The following is a 16,587-nucleotide window of genomic DNA, read 5'->3' on the forward strand; positions in this document are numbered from 1 at the left end:
AGGAGTAGGCCATTTGGCCCTTTGAGCCAGCACCGCCATTCAATGTGATCACGGCTGATCATTCCCAATCAGTAACTCGTTCCTGCCTTCTCCCCATATCCCCTGACTCGGCTATCTTTAAGAGCCCTATCTAGCTCTCTCTTGAAAACAGCCAGAGAACCTGCCTCCACCGCCCTCTGAGGCAGAGAATTCCACAGACTCGCCACTCTCTGTGAGAAAAGTGTTTCCTCGTATCCGTTCTAAATGGCTTACTCCTTATTCTTAAACTGTGGCCCCTGGTTCTGGACTCCCCCCAACATCGGGAACATGTTTCCTGCCTCTTAGCGTGTCCAAAACTCAAACTCAAATCTTCTGTGAACTAGGTAACTGGTCTTACTTGAAATTAATTTGATCCCAAATAACTCATCACGTTCAAATGTGGCGACTTAATCCTTTTCTCTTATATGTGACAAACAAAATTTTATTTCCTTTGTGCAGAAGCCAAGATACAATAGGCTGGCAAGCATTAAATCAGTAGAAAGGAATTTTAACAAAACATTTTCACAAGAACAGAATTTATGTTTAATTGGAAAGTCCCTAATTAGATGAAGCCACTGTGTTTTTGTGCAGAGGAAATCCCATCTCACAAATTGGATTGAGTTTTTTTGAAGGAGGTAAGCATGGATCATAGCCTGTTTATTTTTCAAGTTGTAGAACGGTATCATGATTGCCATGGATGAGTTGGACTGAAAGTCACATTTCTGTGTTGTACAGCTCCATGACACTCAGTCTAAAACAGATTTTTGAAGCTCCCTTGTACATTTTCATTTTCTGGTCTACACTTATGACCATTTGCAAGAGTTTTGATTCCCAGCCAGAATTAGTTAAACATATACTTGTAGTGTGGAAAACCAAAACCAGCACACTCACAAATTTATGGTTTAAAAAAAACTCCCATTTGTGGTCAAGAGAGATCTTCCATGACAGCCCATTAACAGTATCAAGATAGTTTTAGCTGAAATGATCAAGGAATGACATGAACTAGTTTCAACTCCTTGGGGATATGAAGAGACATCTGTTCAACTTCAGGTCAATGTCTGGATCATACAGGATGGGCCTACTTTATCTTTTCTCATTCCTAGAATAATTTTGTATGGCTGGAAATATTTTTTTTTAACCAGTTACCTGGCATTTACTGGAGCAATAATCAGGGTGAATTATATCAGGAAATTCCTTAGCTCTGGGGAATATACATTTTGTTAACGATGACCAAGAATCACGGTTTTACATTGGAAACCTATCTGGTTCACTAACATTCTTTGGGGAAGGAAATCTGTCACTTGAAGACGGGGTTTGACCTGAAACATCACCCATTCCTTCTCTCCAGAGATGTTTGCCTGTCCCGTTGAGTTACTCCAGCATTTTGTGTCTATTTTCAGTTTAAACCAGCATCAGCAGGTCCTTCCTACAGAATCTGTCATCCTTGCCTAGTTTGGCTAGACTCATGACAATTTGATTGAGATTTCACTGCTGTCGAAAGACCCTGAAGTCAGGAGCAATCACAGATGGACAATGAATTCTAACTGTTTTGGCTAGAACTGCAAATACAGTCAATCAAACGAAAAAGGACTAACTACGGGTACAAGACTTTGCCCAAAATGCATTAAACACAAATAATTACAACCACACCATCAATCTCTGTGAATCTTACACTCTTAATTCTGCCTTCTAGCAGACAACTGACGTCCCAGGGATCTTATCAGGAACTGCACTGATAGTTTCACCATCTGTTTTTCTTTAGTGGTACCGAGTTAGATGATGTCAATTTTCCTTCCATCTGCCTCCCCCACTCTGACAACAATGAGTAGCTCCTCCTCCCTCTCTGCATAGCCAAGGCAGTTAATTCAGACAGATAAAGTAATCCAAACACTGAGTATATTTGGCTGGCAGTCAGCAACGCGGTGCAAACCTGTGATCCTATGAGTGAGAAGTTTTAGTTACTCAGTAGTGGTGTCTTTCATTATGAGTAGCTGGTCACATGATAGTTAGGTGGAGGGAGAGGGAGAGAGAAGGGGGAGGGGAGAGGGTGAGAGATAAAGAGAGAGATAAAAAGAGAGACAGGGAGAAACAGAGAGAGAGAGAGAGAGAGAAGAGACAGAGAGAAACTGATAGACGGAGAGAGAAAGAAACAGTGAGAGACATGGAGAGAAAGGGAGTGACAGAGAGAGACAGACACAGAGAGACAGAGGGAAGATGAAATGTGTACTAAGGATATGTACAGGGTTAACAAATAAGGGACAAAGAGAGGAGAGAACTTTATTGAAAACAATTACTTTCTCAACCCAACATAGTATTCAACAACTTGTCAGGTTGACCTAACCCTGGGCCATGCTTGGGTCACCTGCATGATATGTGAACGAGCACCATCAAGAAATACCTGACATTAAATCTCTGGAAATCTCTGCAATTTCATCTTCGTGGCTGAATTTCTAATGGATGGGAATCACGAGTAATTCATGTTCTGAACTCTGCATTCTGGTGAAATGTGGGAGGATGTGCAAGATATATATTTTAGGACATATCAGATCTTGTATGAGTGTCCAGAGGTCTGAATGTCTGCTGTTCCTGCCAGAGATATTCAGTAACTTTCAGTGCCTTGTGGAACCTTTCAAACACACAATGCTGCCACCATGTGGATAAAGAATTGGAAACACGAAATTACCAGAAGTCTGAAGAACGGGTTTCGGCCTGAAAACTTGGTCTATTTCCTTTGCTTCATAGATGCTGCCTCACCCGCTGAGTTTCTCCAGCACTTTTGTCTACCTTCGATTTTCCAGCATCTGCAGTTCCTTTTTAAACATTACCAGAATAATGCCTGGATTAGGAAGCATTAGCTATTGGGAGAGGTTGGACATACTTGGATTGCTTTCTCTGCAACTCCTGAGATTGCAGGGAAACCTGATAGAAGTATAAAAATTATGAGAGGTATACATATTGACGGTCAGAATCTTTTCCCCAGGATCAAAGAAACAAATACTAGTTTAAAGATTAGCGGAAACAGGCCTTTTGGTCCACCAAATCTGCACTAACCAGCGACCCCCGCACATTAATACCACCCTACACACACTAGGGACAATTTACATTCATACCAAGCCAATTAACATACAAACCTGTACGTCTTTGGTGTGTGGGAGGAAACCGAAGATGTTGGAGAAAACCCACGCGGTCACGGGGAGAACGCACAAATTCCGTACAGCCAGCATCTGTAGTCGGGATCGAACCCACACCTCTGGCATTGAAAGTGCAGTAAGGCAGCAACTCCAACACTGCGCCACCATGCCAGACACGGTGAGATGGGCAGGGGCAGTGACAGGGACGAAGTATAAAGGAGATGTGTGGGAAAGTCTTTTTACACAGAGGGTGGTGAGTGACTGGAACACACTGCCGAGGATAGTGGTGGAAGCAGATACGTTTGTGGCATTTAAAATACTTTTGGAAATGCATATGGATACGTGGGGAATAGAAGGCAATGGATTATGTGTGGCTAAATAAGAATTAGTTTTGGCATCACATTCAGCACAGACATTGTGGGCCAAAGAACCTCGTCTTGTGCTGTACTGTTCTATGTTCTTAGTAAGAAAGGTCGATAAGATATGGTAATTCCAGTAAAACTCTGATAATCCAGCACGCTTAGAGCTCTGGTAGTGCCTGCAAGCCAATTTTCTGGAAAAGTTACTTTTATTAATACTCAAGCATACTTTTATTTTCCCTACACAATGGTATAATAGGCTTTCCAGTCAACCCAGTGAGTTTAGAAGAAGCAGGACACATGAAGCAAATCCAAACCTGCTGGTCCTTCCTGATCCTTCTGTTCTGGACCCCAATCCCAGCTACATGTGCAAATCCATGGTGTGGACCTTGATCCCAGGTACATTCCGGACACTGAGCTCCATCCATACTCCTCATTGCACTCCGGATCACCAGCTCCCATTCCGGACTAATGAGTGAGTCGGATGCTGGTTCATTGGGATTTACAAACAATCAGATGCTGGAGTATCGGAGTTTTAATAGATTATTTTAAAATACTGGATAGTTGAGCTGGAATAAAACAGCATGGGAACAGGCCCTTCGGCCCAACTCTTCCGTTATATGCCCGTTTTCTTTAAACTTTTTTCTTTATGTCTATTTTGCTTCCCTTCAATTCCGCCTTTTACCCGCTTTCTTGTTGACTCACTTTCTGCATTTGATTGATTCTAATTCACGTCAGTTCATCTATTTCTTTCCCTCTCTTTACATCTTGTCAGTTCAGCAGAAACAAACTTTAGTACCCACTACATAAGGATCATTTCAGATATCTGAAATTTTATCTGGATTGGGGCAACTATGGCAGAATAGCGCATTACCCAATGGTTCATCTTCAGCTTCAGCCTGATCAATTTAGATTACTAGTTGCTGGAGTAACTGTGGGTCAGGCAGTATCTATGGAGGGAAAGGAGGCTTTGTCACACCCACATCTCTCTTTTCCAGCTTTCTACCCCACCCCATTCTACATCAGTTTGAAGAAGGGCCCCAACTTGAAATGCCACCTATCCATTCCCTTCACAAATGCTGCCAGACCCGCTGAGTTACTCCAACATTTAATGTTTTGTTCAAGATTTGGTATTTGCATTTTTAGTATGTCTTCAATTTAACAAGATGTTGTGTTACCATGAGTACATCACTATCAGTCTGTAATTCCAGCAAAGTATTTTTGTGCTAAAGGTAGGCTAAAGTCCTGGAGACATTTTATTAACAATATATGTAAATGCAAGCTGTTAATTTTGATGAAATATTAGTTAGGCAGCGTGTCTTTCCCTGAGTGCTAAATTGATGTTTGCGATGTCAGCTGATAATAAGTTCAAACTTGCCTGTTTTATCTTCTTGCCTCTCTGCGCCAGCCTACTCTTGCACAATGAATAATGAATGGTCGTTTGGGTAAGATGATACATTTAGCTACTGGAGCTATATCCTGAAGGCTAAGTGACTTCTAGAGAGTTAGGAATGAAGAAAAATAATAAGGGAAAGCATCATAACTTGGAAAATTAACAGACATTATAAATATCTAGCCATTTTTTGCCTGATTATACTAATTCTGCCAAAATAAATACTGCAGAACTTTACTTTCCACTGAAATTCCAACCTATTTCCTTCCCATTAACAATAATGTTTTATCCTTCTTCACTTCATTATCCCTTTATACCCTGGTTGTGGTCCCACCAGAGCGGTTATAGTTCGGGTGATTCTTAAAGACATCTGGACATTCTGTTCAGTGTGGAAAGCAGATGTTCTCACTTAATTAAATGATCTTTTCACTTCATTGAATGATCTTTTGAGATAGAATGGGGAAACAGGCATTTCGGCCCACCGAGTCCATGCCAACCAGCGATCACCCCCCCGTACACCAGCCCAATCCTGCACATTAGGAACATTTTACAATTTTTACTGAAGCCAATCAGCCTACAAACCTGTACGTCTTTGGAATGTGGGAAGAAACTCCAAGCTGGGAAGGGTGCGGAGAAGATTTACGAGGATGTTGCTAGGATTTGTGGGTCTGGGCTATAGGGAGAGGTTGAACAGGCTAGGACTCCTTCATTCCTTGAAGATGAGGGGTGATTTTATAGAGGTGCATAGAATCATGAGAGGAGAAAATCAGGTTAACGTACAGTCTCTTGCCCAGAGTAAGGGAATCGAGAACCAGAGGCAATAGTTTAAAGTGAGGAGAGAAAGATTTGATAGGAACCTGAGGGGTAACCTTTGTACACAAAGGGTGGTGTGTGTATGGAACAAGCTGTCATAGGAGGTAGTTGAGGCAAGTACTATCGCAACGTTTTCAGAAACATTTAGACAGGTACATGGATAGGACAGGTTTAGAGGGATACGGGCCAAACACACGCAGGTGGGACTAGCGTAGATGGGACATGTTGGTCGGTGCGGGCAAGTTTGGCCGAAGGGCCAGTTTCCACGCTGTATAACTCTAAACTGGAGTACCCGGAGGAAAGCCACGCGGTCACAGGGTGAACCTACAAACTCCGCACAGACAGCATCCCTGGTCAGGATCGAACCCAGGTCTCTGGCACTGTAAAGCAGCAACTCCACCACTGCACCACCCTGCCGCTGTGGATCATGTAAATTTGAGGGGGCAGACTATCCAATGTTTTGCCTGTGCTTTCTGGCTTAACATAAATTGGTGTTTTTATTTCAAAACTGCTTCTATACCAATTCCAAAATTTAAACTTAATTACCCAGAGAGTAATTAATGTTAGACTGGGCTTTGTTCTTAACCACTGAACAAATAAGTTTGCAAAATGATGGTGTACAGAGGGATCAGAGTGTGCAGCATAACATAAATTTACAGGTGCAGCAAGCAATTCTGATGGTAAATGGCATGTTAACATTTAGTGAGAGTGGCTTGGTGCACAATATTCAGGAAACCTTGCTGCGTTGGAGTATTTGTGTGCATTTTGCTTTCTCTTTCTCTGAGGGAAAATGCATTTGTCTTGGAAACAGTGCCGTATGGTTACACTAGATTAGTTCCTGCATTAAGAAGCAGAAATCAAGTCAGTTGGTCCATGTTTTTCAAGAACTCAGAAACATGTAAGGTTCTGAAGAATGTTGCCAAGGTAGATACTGAGAGGTTGATGAATCTAGAATAGGACATAAACTCAGGAAGTCGTCCGTCACCTAGTACTGAACTACTCAGAAGGTTGTAAATCTAGGAGTACTTTAACTTAGTTTAGTTTAGGTTAATTTAGTTTAGTGATACAGCGTGGAAACAGGCCTTTTGGCCCACTGAGTCCGTGCTGACCAGCGATCATCCATACGCTAGTTCTATCCTACACACTAGGAACAATTTACAGAAGCTAAATAATCTTCAAACCGGCACGTCTTTTGGAAAGTGGGAGTGAACTGGAGCACCTGGAGAAAACCTATGTGGTGACAGGGAGAACGTACAAACTCTGTACAGCCAGCACCCATAGTCGGGAATGACTATGTTTAATATGTTTTATTATTTATTTATTATTTATTTTTATTATTTTTCTTGTGATTTTTTTTTTTTTAACGATACTGCTGTACGGGAAATTCATTTCGTTGTCTCAAAGTGAGGCAACGACAATAAAATTTGAATACAATACATACAAGAATACAAGATCCGGGTCTCTGGCGCTGTAAGGCAGCAACACCAATGTACCACATTCTGTGCAAAGGGATTCAAAGGTTGTATAAACTGCAGATAGACACAAAATGCTGGAGCAACTCAGTGGGACAGGCAACATGTCTGGAGAGAAAGAATGGGTGACGTTTCGGGTCGAGACCCTTCTTCAGACTGCAGTCACATTCCTGACAATTTACACGGATTATTTGAAATGTTGGCCATTCATGGGTCACGGAGCCAGGCAGACGAGGGCTCTGCTCGTGCCGACCTCCAGTCACTTTTCCAGGGTCATGTCCATGCCTGGATGTCCTTTGACAAAGAACATGCAGTGTCCACGGGCACCATGGAGCGGTTCCAGGACCGCTGGGCACCGCATGGGATTGACTATATCCTGGATCAGGATTGTAATATAGTAATTTGACGTTTAATAGTAAAATAAATACTTGGGAATTTTGTATTATAGTGGTGGGTGTCTTGTTATTGTTTGTTGTGTAAATATTATTATAAGAAATTAAATACATTTAATTTTGTAAAGAAAAACTTTGTTCAGTTTAGTTTATTGCTGGAGTCAATTATTAAATAGATAATAATGGGGCATTTGGATAGCAGTAAAAGGATTAGTCCACGTCAACATGGATTTATGAAAGGGAAATCATGCTTGACTAATCTTCTGGAATTGTTTGAAGATGTGACAAGTAAAATGGATGAAGGGGTGCCAGTGGATGTAGTGCATCTAGACTTTCAGAAAGCCTTTGATAAGGCCCCGCACGGGAGACTGGTGACTAAAATTAGAGCACATGGTATTGGGGGTAGGGTGTTGACATAGATAGAAAATTGATTGGCAAACAGGGAGCAAAGAGTAGGAGTGAACGGGTCCTTTTCAGAATGGCAGGCAGTGGAGAGTGGAATGCCGCAAAGCTCGGTGTTGGGGCCGCAACTGTTTACTGTATTAATGATTTGGAAGATGGAATTAGGAGCAACACTAGCATGTTTGCGGATGACACAAAGCTGGGTGGCAGTGTGAACTGTGAAGAGGATGTTAGGAGGTTGCAGGGTGACCTGGACAGGTTGAGTGAGTGGGCAGATGCGTGGCAGATGCAGTATAATATAGGTAAATGTGAGATTATCCACTTTTGCGGAAAAAACAAGGGGGCAGATTATTATCTCAATGGGGTTAGGTTAGGTAAGGGGGAGGTGCAGCGAGACCTAGGTGTCCTTGTACACCAGTCACTGAAAGTTGGCATGCAGGTACAGCAGGTGGTGAAGAAAGCTAATGGAATGTTGGTCTTCATAACAAGAGGATTTCAGTATAGGAGTAAAGAGGTAATTCTGCAGTTTTATAGGGCTCTGGTGAGATCACATCTGTAGCATTATGTACAGTTGTGGTCTCCTAATTTGAGGAAGGACATCCTTGTGATTGATGCAGTGCAGCATAGGTGCACGAGATTGATCCCTGGGATGGTGGGACTGTCATATGAGGTAAGATTGAAAAGACTAGGCTTGTATTCACTGGAGTTTAGAAGGATGAGGGGGATTCCTATAGAAACATATAAAGTGATAAAAGGACTGGACAAGCTAGATGCAGGAAAAATGTTCCCAATGTTGGGCGAGTCCAGAACCAGGGGGGCAGTCTTAGAATAAAGGGGAGACCATTTAAGGCTGAGATGAGAAAACACTTTTTCACCCAGAGTTGTGAATTTGTGGAATTCCCTGCCACAGAGGGCAGTGGAGGCCAAGTCACTGGATGGATTTAAGAGAGAGTTAGATAGAGCTCTAGGGGCTAGTAGAATCAATGGATATGGGGAGGAGCCCGATCAAAGATAGTCCGAGGGTTTCCAATGAGATAAACAGTAGTGCTGCTCAGTAGTTGGTAGGGTGGTTCAGTAGCCTGAACTACTATCTTGCTGAGAAGGTGTAGATACTGCAACCATTCAGGCAGAGATGAACAGACTATTGATTGGTACACCGTACAGGTGTCAGGGGTTATGGGGAGAAGGCAGGAGAATGTTGAGAGGGAAAGATAGGTCAGCCACGATTGGATGGCAGAGCAACTTGATAGGCCGGATGGTCTAATTCTGATCCTGGCATCTATGATCCTATGAATCATCGGCCGCATGGAGACAGCTTGGTGAAGATGGGTCAGCGGCGCGTCTTCTTGTAATAGGCACTCACTCTCCTCAGTGTGCGGCTTCATTTCCCGAGCGCTGCGGGCCGGGACAAGAGCAGCGGAGAACAACTATCCCCACGTCCAGCCCCTTGGCTTCAGACGGAAAGGCTCGGCTTTCAAGAGGAATTAAAACCGCCTTCCCTCCGTTGCATTGGTTGCTTTCGACGTGAATCATTTTTACTTCCGCTGCAGTTTGTAGTCGGCTTGCAGCGACGTGTTCGTGAATATTGCTCCCAGGATCCCAAGTCAACAGCGTTGTGAAGAGACGACTGTATCCTGAAACCTCCTTCCTTCATTGACTGTAAGGAACGTCTCTCAGGCGAAAGAGCTGCGTGTGTTTCTAAGTGTGTTTCGTGTAGCGTTAAGGAGTGTTGAGTTGTAGTAATGTCCGTCCTTGCTGGAACTTATACGTTGATTGCATGCATTGGTTTTTTTCTGTCGCGTTTTCCAATTGATATAAAAGACTTACTTCTGTTTTGTACAATGCTACTACCTCCATAGTCTGTGAATCCGAATTTCTCCAAAATCCTACACCAAGTCCCATTCACCCATCAGCTTCTGAACTAGCAGGGAACACTTTGTGTTCAGGTCAGTTCTTCTTCTTCTTCTTTCGTGTGGCATGCACAGCTTAAAGTTGTAGGACAACTTGTTCTATTTGATCTTCTGTTTGTGCAAGTCTAGTTGATTGCATTAGTCAAAACAGGGCGGACCATGTGAAGGTTGCAATCTTCCACCCCTTCAGGTCAGTTGATAACCTTATTCTTCCCTCCCCTTCCCAACCTTGTATACCTGCCCCTATACTGCAACTCTCGGAGTGTATTGTAAATGTAAACTTCAAGTTTATTATCGTATGCACCAACTAGGCGAGACACAAGTACAGTGAAACTCTTGCTTGCAGTAATCTCACAGGCAGAAAACTAAATTATCTGTAATTTCCACATAAAATTCCAAAAGACAGAAAACTGTGCAAAACAAGAATGAATGAATGACTTTTTATTGTCATTCAAATAGCTTGGTTTGAGCAAAATTGCATTTCTACTGTAATAACATTACAAAAAAAACCAAGACCCACCGTTAACACAATTTACACAAACATCCATCACAGTGAATCTACAACCCCTCCTCACTGTGATGGAAGGCAAAAGTCTAATCTCTTCCCTTTGTTCTTCTCCCGCGGTCCAGCAGTCCAACTACAACGTCGAGGCGAGCGGGGCTCACGATGTTAAAGCCCCCGGCAGGCGATGGTAAGTCCTGCGGCTGTTAAGCTTACAAAATTCTTACAAAACCAAAACAGAAAGGAGATTATGCAGGACTGTAGCAGGGCAGAGTCCAGATACTCTTCCATATCTCGTCTCCTTCTCCTCAGACTCTCAGTCTGAAGAAGGGTCACCCTTCTGAAGGAAACATCACCCATTCTTTCTTTCCAGAGATGTTGCCTGTCCTGCTGAGTTACTCCAGCATTTTGTGTTTATCTATGGTTAGAGTTGTGCAGGTTGGTTCAAGAACCTGATGGTTATAGGAAAGTAGTTGTTCCTGAACCTGGTAGTGGGGGACTTCGGGCTTCTGTATTTCTTGCCTGATGGTAGCAGTAAGAAGAGGGCATGGTCTGTTTGGTGGGAATCTGTGATGATAGATGTTGCCTTCTTGAGGCAGTGCCTCATGTACATACTTTCGACGGCAACTTGCCGTTAGACTTTCAGACTTTACTGATAGAGAAACAGGCCTCTCGGGCCACCGAGTCCGTGCCGACCAGCGATCACCCCGTACACTAGAAGTATCCTATATACTAGGGACAATTAACAATTTTACCAAAGCCAATTAACCTAAAAACCTGCACATCTTTGGAGTGTGGGAGGAAACCAGAGCACCCGGAGAAAACCCAAGCGGTCATAGGGAGAACGTACGAACAGCATCCATAGTCAGGATCTGTAAGGCCAGAAGCTCTGGAACTCTATCCCTAAACCTCTCCAGTTCTGTCTCAATCACTCCATCTAGACCTACATTGTAACCATCTACTGAACAAGATGTTCATTACATGTCCTAATAAATTCTGATGAAGTGGTGAAATGTGTCCTAAAAATGCAGCAGTGAAGTACATGCTAATATTTTACTCTTCTTCTTTCGTGTGGCGCGCACAGCCTAAAGTTGTTGGACAACTTGTTCTATTTGATCTTCCGTTTGTGCACGTCAAGTTGATTGCATTAGTCGAAACAGGGCGGACCACGTGAAGGTTGCAATCTTCCACCCCAATATTTTACTAAAAAGATACAATATAACTAAAAACAGTTGCAGGTGTAGGCCAGTTGGACTTTCAGGTCTGCCCCACCATTCAATGCAATCCCAGCTGACCTATCTTAATAATATTTCCTCATAGCCTTTGCTGTCTTTGTTCACAGGAATCTCTCTGCCAGAATCTCTCTCTACAGATTCCAGTAATTTCACCACTGCCACCTGTGGTGCTAAAGTCTATACATTTGCCTGGCACTGAGTGAATAAATGTCTTCCCATTTCAGTCTTAAGTGACTTGCCCTGTAGCCCATGACTATGTGTCTCCATTAGATAGTTCCTTGCTCCTGTACTCAACTTGACATGAAGGCCAGTGCCTTGTCTGCGTGTGTATGTCTTTTCTGAGGGGCTGGTGCATGAGGATACTGTATCAGCATTTTGCCATCTGATACCATTTATGAAGTGATTTGCCTTTCTATTTCCCTTGCCAAAGTGGATAAACTCTCTGGAGAAACTGCAGATGCTGGAATCATGATCAAACACAAGGTGTTGGAGGAATTCAACAGCTCTGGCAGCGTCTGGGGAGGGAATGGACAAGCGATGTTCTGGGTCATGTCTCTTCTTCAGACTGGGACTGAAGACGAGCCGCAACCCAAAACAAACTGGGTCTGAAGACATTAACTGTTCCTGAACTTGGCAGTATGGGACTTCAGGCTTCTGTACATCTTGCCTGATGGCAGCAGTGAGAAGAAGACATGACCTGGATGGTGGGGATCCTTTGCAATAGATGTTCTCTTCTTGAGGCAATGCTTTGCGTAGAAACATAGAAAATAGGTGCAGGAGTAGTCCATTCGACCCTTCGAGCCAGCCCTGCCATTCAATATGATCATGGCTGATCATCCAAAATCAGTACTCCATTCCTGCTTTCTCCACATATAACATCCAGTGAATTGGCCTCCACTGCCTTCTGTGGCAGAGAATTGCACAGGTTCACAACTCTCTGGGTGAAAATGTTTTTCCTCATTTCCATCCTAAATGGCCTACCACTTATTTTTAAATTGTGACCACTGGTTCTGGACTTCCCCAACATCAGGAACATTTTTCCTGCATCCACCCTGTCCAATCCCTTAAGAATTTTATATGTTTCTATAAGATCCCTCTCATCCTTCTAAATTCCAGTGAATATAAGCCCAGTCGATCCATTCTTTCATCATATGTCAGCCCCGCCATCCTGGGAATTAACCTGGTGAACCTACGTTGCACTCCCTCAATAGCAAGAATGTCGTTCCACAAATTAGACCAAAACTGCACACAGTACTCCAGCTGCGGGTTCACCAGGGCCCTGTACAACTACAGTAGGACCTCCTTTTTCCTAAACTCAAATCCCCTCACTATAATGGCCAACTAGCTTTCTTCACAGCCTGCTGTACCTGCTTGCTTACTTTCAGTTACTGATATACAAGCACACCCAGGTCTCATTGAACCTCCCTTTTTTCTAATCTGACACCATTCAGATAATAATTTGCCTTCCTGTTCTTGCCACCAAAGTGGATAACTTCACATTTAGCCTGATTGTACTGCAGCTGCCATGCATCTGCCCACTCACCCAACCAATCCAAGTCACTTTGCAGCCTCATAACATCCTCACTCACTCGCCCAGCTTTTTGTCATCCGCAAACTTGGAGATGTTACATTTAATTCTCTTATCCAAATCGTTAATATATATTGTAAATAACTGGGGTCCTAGCACTGAGCCTTGCGGCACCCTACAAGTCACTGCCTGCCATTCTGAAAAAGTCCCATTAATTCTTACACTTTGGTTCTTGTCTGCCAACCAGTTCTCTATCCATGTCAATACCCTACATACAATGCCATGTGCTCTAATTTTGCACACTAATCTCTTGTGTGGGACCTTGTCAGAGGCTTTTTGAAAGTCCAGATACACCATATCCACTGGCTCTCCCTCATCCATTCTACTTGTTACATCCTCAAAAATTTCCAGAAGATTAGTCAAGCATAAATCCATGCTGACTTTAACCGAATATGCTGCTATTACATCTTTAATAATCGACTTGAGCATCTTCCCCACGACTGATGTCAGGCTAACTGGTCTATAATTCCCTGTTTTCTCTCTCCCTCTCTTAAAAAGTGGGGTTACATTAGCTACCCTCTAGTCCACAGGATCTGATCCAGAGTCTATAGAACATTGGAAAATTATCTCCAATGCATCCACAATTTCTAGTGCCTTGTATACTCTGGGATGCAGACCATCAGTCCCTGGGGATTTATCTGCCTTCAGTCTTAACAGTTTACCCAACACCATTTCCTGACTAATGTGGATTCCTTTCAGTTCCTCCCTCACATTAAATCCTCGGTCCCCTAGTATTTCCGGGAGATTGTTTAGTGAAGACAGACCCAAAGTACTTGTTTAACTGGTCTACCATTTCCTTGTTTCCCATTATAATTCACCTGTTTCTGACTGTAGGGAACTACATTTGTCTTCACTAATCTTTTCCACTTCACATATCTATAGATGCCTTTGGCGTCAATACCTTTGATAGCAACTTGCCTTCAAGAGTCAACGTATGAAGTTCTGGGTCTGAACGCATTAGTCTATGCTATACTGTATTTGCCTTGAGGCTATTTGCTTCATCCTCACCACACACAATCGCACCCAAATGTATATGAAGGAACTGCAGATGCTGGTTTACACCGAAGACAGGCACAAAATGCGGGGTAACTCAGCGAAACAGGCAGCATCTCTGGATAGAAAGAATGGGTGACGTTTAAGGTCGAGTCTGAAGAAGGGTCTCGACCCGAAACGTCACCCGTTCCTTCCAATCAGAGATTCTGCTTGTCCCACTGAGTTATTCCAGCATTTTGTGTCTACAATCGCACCCAGCTCCATATTGTCTGTGAACTTATAAATAGTACATTTGCCTCATCCAAATCAAAGGGAGATTAATACAGTAATGTCCAAAGATCCTATAGCAGAGCTCTGCTATAGGATCTTTGGCAATGTCACCATTAGGTTTGTCAACCGGCATCTGAGAAGGCAAAACGCTGGTCAGTGTTTTGGGTGGAGATGCAGCATTGAGCTGAATGGCTGACCATCCCTTTCCTTCAATGGATAGAACTTTACATTGAGTTCCTCACAGCAGTTTATCGTTGCTCCAGATTATAGCATCTGTGGCCACTTGTGTTGCCATTGAGTTTGTCTTGACAACAGACTGGTGCACATTTTAACAAGGGTTGCTCTTCAAGTGTGTTGTGAAACTCTGCACACTCCTTTTGTGTAATAAGTGGCTGATGCAACCATGTCCTATTAGCCTCTGGTTAAGAGTTTGCTGTATATTTCACAACATAGCAAATTAGTATCCTCACAGCTGGATTGGAAGTTAAATGTTTACTTTGAATGGTGGCTTGATCCCACACTTTCCCCAAGGGCACCACATAGTTTAGTTTAGAGATACAGTGCAGAAACCCGTTTAAACAGTCTACTTTAGATAAGGCGTTTGCACAATGGAAAAACTCAGGAATTAAAACGCGGGGAGATCTTTCATTGTCCTATACAGGGACACATGACAATAAACTCACTTGAACTTGAACTTTACGAGAAGGGAATTTTCCTCTTGTTTCAAGAATTACAGGAGAAATATCATTTGAAAGCAAGTAATTTTTTTTAGATATTTTCAAATCCGAGACTGTGAAAACACATACACAAGACTATCATTCTATTGGGCCCAGATAGACGAATGCATGAATAGACTGGCGGATACAAGTAAGTTAATATCCTACATTTACAATACCCTTTTAACTGCACACATCCCATCTTCTGAAATGCTTAGGCGAGCATGGGAAGATGAATTGGGTTTATTATTCTCAAAGGATAGCTGGGGGGAAAGCCTTCTATACATACATTACTGCTCCCTTAATGTTAGGCACTCCCTGATACAATTTAAAAACTGCACAGACTCTACTATTCAAAGACCAAATTGAACAAGATCTTCCCAAACGTCCCTCCTATTTGTTATAAATGTCGTCTCCAAGAAGCGACTACAACCCATTCTTTCGCTTCCTGTATAAAGTTACAAAACTTCTGGAAGGGAATATTTGATACCTTCTCCAAAATACTTAAAATTAAATTGGAACCAGACATAAAACTGATCGCATTAGGCATGTCAGAGGCCTGCTCTAAGCTACCGATATTTCAAAGACGTTTCCTCAATTAAGGCCTAATAACGGCAAAAAATTTAATACTCATATTTTGGAAACAGACAACAGTCCCTACAGTGAAGATGTGGATTACAGATATGTCCGAGACACTACATTTGGAAAACATTAGGCTTGTCTTGGCGGAAAAAAACGGATCAATTTCTTAAGACATGGTTACCTTTTACTGAATTTCTGCCACAATAGAATGGTTAAACACAAATTTAAATTTATATCAGACGCCAGGGATGGGTGAAGGTGGGGGGGGAGGTATATCTCCATCTTTTCTTGTCTAATCTCTTTTCTTTTCTTCTGCACTGCTTTGGTAGCTTAGGGGTCTTTTACTGCCCTTTTGTATTTTATTTATTTTTTCCTCATTCTTTTCTTTCTTCTTTCTTTGTTTTCCTTTTTTTTCTTTTTTCTTTTTTTAAATTAAAGTTAGGTTAAGGTTAAAAATGAAGTTGTACAATAATTGTATAACTGTTATGCCGATCGCCTTATCCTTGTACAATTGCTTCTAATAAAAATCAATCTAAATAAATAAATGAATAAATATTTAGACATATCAAAACAGTCTGAAGATGGGTCTCGACCCGATACATCACCCATTCCTTCTCTCCAGAGATATTGCCTGTTCTGCTGTTACTTCAGCATATTGTGTCTATCTTTGGTGTAAACCAGCATCTACAGTTCCTTCCTACATATTTAAAATACAGGTGGTGAAATAAATACCTGCTTAATCAAGTAAGGAATGGAACAAGCAGCAAGTCACCAGGACCTGTGGAGAGAGCACAATATCTGTAATTCTGAT

At 42.4% G+C, this 16,587-nt stretch overlaps 1 protein-coding gene across 2 annotated transcripts in view; it reads left to right on the forward strand.

The window, feature by feature from the left end:
* Window positions 1-8,895: 8,895 nt before the first annotated feature.
* meak7 (MTOR associated protein, eak-7 homolog) overlaps window positions 8,896-16,587 on the forward strand; it is a 46,238-nt gene continuing 38,546 nt past the window's right edge. Inside the window, exon 1 of one of the 2 annotated variants that reach the window (XM_055648920.1) lies at window positions 8,896-10,582. The gene's annotated coding sequence lies outside the window, so the exon portion shown is untranslated. The remainder of the gene's footprint in view (window positions 10,583-16,587) is intronic. The other variant, XM_055648922.1, reaches the window with a different exon arrangement.

This window comes from Leucoraja erinacea, chromosome 17 (genome assembly GCF_028641065.1).
Source record: "Leucoraja erinacea ecotype New England chromosome 17, Leri_hhj_1, whole genome shotgun sequence".
In the NCBI taxonomy this organism is placed as follows: Eukaryota; Metazoa; Chordata; class Chondrichthyes; order Rajiformes; family Rajidae; genus Leucoraja; species Leucoraja erinaceus.